Genomic DNA, 6,000 nt, shown 5'->3' on the forward strand with positions numbered 1-6,000 from the left:
GGTCAGTTAAAACAAGCTGAGAATGATTTAAACTGATTTTTTTCAAGAAATAATTTCATATTGGGGTTTGACATATGCACGTCAAGAAAATTGGGCTGAATAAAAAATGAAATATCATTTTAAAATCAGCTATGTGTCTAACTTCTGTTGCATGGTTTCGTTTAATTAACCGCATCCATAGATTGTAATAATTTGTCAAAAGTAGTTCTGCAATAACAAAACGAAACAGCCTACTATAGACCTCCGGTACAATGTTTAAGGCATGTGCTTTGTATAGAAATCTAAATGGTAGGCTACATGTGGGTCTACATAATATGTATAAACATTTTTGAGAAAAAGATATCATAATAAACTCAATAGGTTATGTGAAATATATAGCCTATATTGAGTTTTATGAAAAAAAAATATAGATATTATTTTTTTCTCCATAAAACTCAATTTATAGGCTATATATTATTTTCACATAGCCTATTGAGTTTATTATGATATCTTATTCTAAAAAATGTTATACATATGATATATATATATATATATATATATATATAGGCCTATATATATATAGAGAGAGAGAGAGAGAGAGAGAGAGAGCTTATATATATATATTGACATAGGCTATTGAGTTTTTATGATATCTTGTTCTAAATATTTGAGTTTTTCCTAAAAGTTCAAAGTCTTGCGCGCACCCTTGAATTTATGAAAACATCATAACGAATAAAGAATAACGAAACATAACCAACGTAAAATAATATTGTATAGTTTTTGAAACTGAAATGTTTCTTTCACTTCACCATTATCCGTGCAAGTATTGCCCTTTGTTTTCCCTCAGAATCTTTTCGATTTTTATTTTTTATTTTTCCCCCCCCCTCGTGTGCATGTAGCCTATTTTGGAGAAATAAAGAGCACGACGGAGAGAAAGGGCAGCGTGAAAAGACCGTAAGAGTAAAACTGGGCGCCTCGAAATCCTTTCTCGTTATTGTTTTGTAAAAGTTTGTCATTGTGAATCTGAGGTCAGGCATAACCGACTGCTGCACAATAGCGGTAACGCTTTGTGAGCACATAAAATAGAAAGTTCCAGCCAGTCAAAAGCTGTGTTTTTGTTACGTTCTCTATTACCCAAGTTTAAAGTCATAAAAATATGTGACATTTAAGCTATATTATTACGGACGTTTTCGGATATCCACTATACGCCTTGACAGTCATTTGATCTTGATGCGGGATACAAATGCATCTTATGCTAGCCTATATAGACTACAACTCGAACATCTATATTAATGTATTTCAGATCAATATTCAGAAAAGCTCACAAGGAGAGGAAATGCTCTGTCTCCTTCACCCCCTCGTTCGTTTTGTTCTGTATAGACTACAATAATGACTGACCCAGATGCTAATAATATTGGTGAAAGGACTCAGCGAGTCTCAATGGGGAGGAAATGACATGGTCATGTCATTCATACAACATCACACCAGTGTCATTCTATGACACGAAGCCTCTGACAAACATTTCGATTTCATCTGTGACCACCAGAACAAACCGACTGAGTTGCTTCAAAAGTTCGTAAGTTTTTATTTTCTGTTTATCATTTTTTTTTTTTTTTTTTTACATGGTTGTTACATGAACAAAAAAGTTGTATAGCTTATAACCCATATAAAATGATTTTTTTCTTTTCTTTTTTTTTTCTTATTTGTAAACTAAATTGGCAAAATATCATTATGCAAGTGAAACTTTGAGAATAGAGAGGTCATGTCGTTGGGGTCAGCTCGCTATACTTGAACTGTAGATTACATTATTCATGATGTCCTCTCATGTTTGACGTAATAATAATTCTCCTGAAATAAAAAAAGATGTGGCATAATATATTGTGGTTTTTCTTCTGTTAAACTATTGATGCAAGTTTAGTTATTCAATGCTTTTTGATAATGGTTAATATGCAGCTCTTTTGCTCGTCGTTAACGTCGCTGACAGAACCCACATAATCATTATATCCAGCAAAATAATGTGTTGTAATATAGAGGCTTGTAATTATTTTATACCGTATATAAAAAAATGGTAAATTAACCACATTTCACCTAATTTACCTAGGATGCCATGCAAGGTTTGGCACTGTCAGAATGTCATTGGGGACGAGCTTTAATTGGATGTTGCACTGTGACATCACAAACCACCATTAAAGTAATCCCAGTAGTCTTAACATGTCTCCGTAAAACTCTGCTGCATGGCTGGAAGAGCTCTATTCAGCCGTTTTAGTCAGAAATTTTCAAACTTTGACGGATAAACTGCTGTACTGTAAAAGACCCTTGTGCTAATAGCCTACAAAAGGCGGAGCTGAGGCTGAGAACAAACCAGCAAACACACAGGATAGAACTGCATCATGAGGATAAAATCGTATTAAATAGGAAATGCTTTTTAGTTGTAATTTTGCATTATGACAACGCTGGCCGTGTCTTCAGTTATGTCTTTTTGTGTCTGTTTGATTTTCAAGTTTTAATAAAAAAAAAACAAAAAAAAAACAAACTCATTGGGCATCTCTTGGGAAGGATTATTGAAACACCTACAACAGGCAAAACAAAGAGCGACAACAGACCAATAATTGTTTTCCTTGCAATAGGCTATTTGTTTTTTTGGGTGAGTTTAATAATTACTTCTGATTCTCTTTTTTTAAATAATTCATCAAAGATATGAAGCCGTTTGATCAGGCCTACCTGTCGCCAAAGTGCCAAAATTAGCCTACAGGAAATACATTTTCATCTCATTCACGATTAATATTTATTTAAACTTTTATCAAATTTTCCGAGATCACAAAAACCTCATTACACCTAATGTTTAAAGTGTATGCAAAACGGTGTCACTTGTAATACCATATGCATTTAAATTGGATATTAAGCTTGCGAATGAAATTAAACTTATCACTCAGATGTAAAATAACCCTGTAAAACAATGTTGATGACAGGTTTTGGAGCAAAAGTTCCACATCGCTGATTTATTCATCCAAAAGTTGACAGCTAGATTCTGCTATGTTTGTTTTTATGGTGGGAATCCATAAGAGAATGATCTACTTGTGGAACAGACTTTCTTTTTTTTTGTGAATCGTCTCATTAAATCAACAAAACTTATTTATGTAAAGTTGTTCAGTGTTTTTTTCCCCTGCGCTTTGTGTTCAAGGAACCATCTTCAAACCAATAACTATTGTTGAGTTCTTGATTTTCCTGGTTCTTTATATTTAAAATGTTCTTGCTTAATGTTTCTTGCGATCAACTTATCGAATTCTGGCTATTATATGGAAATATAGGCTATTTTAAAAATTTCACACCAACTTTTCCCCCCATGGCCTATAGGCTATATAAAAATGGTTTCATATGGAATCAGTTCTTTTCTTCTTTCTTTTTTTGTTCTAGTTGTAATCTTTATTGTTTTTTTTTTTTTTACTCTATAGGTTAAATAAAAATCTTCAAAAAAAGTCTTTCCAATCCACATCATAGCCTATTTCATCTAAATACTCCACATTTTAAATAATTTCATTGAATGTTTATCATTTTTAACTTTTGATATAAAGTTTCATTTAGTTTTAAAAGAGGACAAATGTAAAATTTAGCTTTTCAGCCTAATTAGCGTGATTACACAGCGTAACTTCGGTGACTTCAGTAAGCATGATATTTGCCAGCTGCAGGGAAACGCATCAGCGGTGCGTCGGCTTCATTTTCCTTTGTTGTAAAATGACATTATGCATTTAGGGATGTAGCCATGTTCATTGGTGGTTCAAGACCATATGTGTCGATGTTCTCATCTGTAAACCCCAAATCTCAAATTACGCCGTGTTCTGAATATGAGCTCGTGTTTTTGCCGTCCGGGAGAAAAAAAGAAAAAGAAAGAAACTTGTGAAAGCACTAATAGGCAATTAATGTAAATTCTCTGCCTGTAATCCTCGTGAAATTATAAAGACAGACCCATTTCTATTAATTTCACCTGTTAGATTAACATGATGTCAAAACATGTCAAACTTGGGTAAATTGCTGCTAAATTAGTTCCATTCTGTAATACGAATGTAGAAGGTTTTGAAAATTTGAATTAATAACATTTAAACGTATACCTAAACGGTTGAATATAATCGCGTCTTTATAGCAAAAGATCAGTGACCTCAGCTGTGTGTACAGCAACTACATTTACTTTGTTTTATGCAGTTTGGAATGACACTGAACTGACCAAAAAATCATCTGTGTACAAAGAAAAGGAGACCTTTTCACCCTACTTTCAGTAGTGCCATCCGCTGAAGTCCTGACTGAAATGTGAGCTAAAGAGAGGTGCACAGAGGGACAGGGATGTATCTCACTTATTAAAGGCTCAGCGGAGCTGAACGCGCCTCTTTAGACTGCTCTCTTATGAGATTCAAGACCCTTAAGCTCCTTAAGAACCCTCTCAATTGAGGATTTGGGTAATGGCCCTCTGCAAATGTTTTAGTGACAAAAAGTTGCCCGCTGTTCAAATGATTTAAGTGTAGAAAGTGTTGTTATTGGTATACTGTGTGTGTTTGTGTGTGTGTGTGTGTGTGTGTGTGTGTGTGTGTGTGTGTGTGTGTGTTTAATCAATCTTTAAAGTGTACCTATATCTTTAATGTCCTTTTACCATTCCTCATCTTCTTTTTCTTTTAATTGTTCATTTGATCCTTCATTGTGGCAAATGGATTTTTACAAGTAGCCTCTCAATTAATATTAACTAATTAAAGCTTACATGCATAATAATTAGCAAAATGCTGTTTAAAATAGTTTTAAATTGATTAAATGGCTTTTGATTGTAATTGTGTGTCAAATTAGGACAACTTGCTCTATGTTCTTCCAAATCATTCTAATTTTGACACTCAGCAGGACATGATGATTCTCGACCTTGACCTTATATTGAGTCATTTTTGTAGGTCAAAACCAGCATAATACCTTGCAGTATGGGTATGAAAATCTCACTCATCAACTTGAAGTATGTTGTTCTTAGGGATGACTGCCCTAATTAAAAACCTTGTCCCGTTTTTTCATTTAACTCTACTTATTAGCTCCCAATGTAAGTACTACTGTAAATGAACCCAAGGGGCATTTTTTGTAAGAGGCACTGCTGAGAAAAAGTGTGTTCCAGCAGGTCACTCTTTGGTTTTCAATTAATGTCATATTATTAAAGTATAATAGTCGTAATGATATGATCTCAATTTCTTTGGGGAGCAAGCCCTTGATTTAATTTTCAAAAACTGTTGAACCTAAAGACCCTGTATAATTTTTCCCTAAATGATGTTTGATAAATTCGTTTTCATTTTATACAAAGGGAGAATGTTTTCATATCCAATTACAGTTTTTTATATTTATGTGCAGGACAGGTTTTCAGATTTTTAAAAGCTCTTTGTTGTGGCAAATGTAAACTTGCCTTACAGAGTCTTACAAAAAAAAAAGAGGAAAGCGAAAGAGGCTCTCAGTAATATATATATATAAATGGCCTATGAACAATGGACTTAATGGTTTGCTATCATTAGGGCTGACTGAGAATTGCATTGCTAAACTGACCTAATGGCTCATAATTGCTGTGGATAGTAATCTCTGTAATATTATTTTAATTAATTAGCTGTGGCTCATGCTGTGTACTTTTTCACAGCTGTATTGTGAGAAATTTAAGACAACTCTGCAAGCATTGGTAATTAGTACAGATTCATTATCCTGTGTTTTGCTATGTAAGAGCCTTTCAACTAACAATATATAACAAAATTTGAGAATTTTACAATGGTAAGACCAAACTATTCTCACTCCTTTGCCCCATTATTGTATAGTATAGTATAGTATAGTATAGTATAGTATAGTATAGTATAGTATAGTATAGTATAGTATAGTATAGTATAGTATAGTATAGTATATAGTGGCGGAACTCATTTCATTCGGCTCCATGAATTAGAGACACAATCCCAAATCTGCACACAAGCATGGTGACACCTCCACACTCCTGGCATGTCAAAAGGCAGCCTGGTATCCTGGTGG

Source organism: Rutilus rutilus (assembly GCF_951802725.1).
Source record: "Rutilus rutilus genome assembly, chromosome: 6".
NCBI lineage: Eukaryota > Metazoa > Chordata > Actinopteri > Cypriniformes > Leuciscidae > Rutilus > Rutilus rutilus.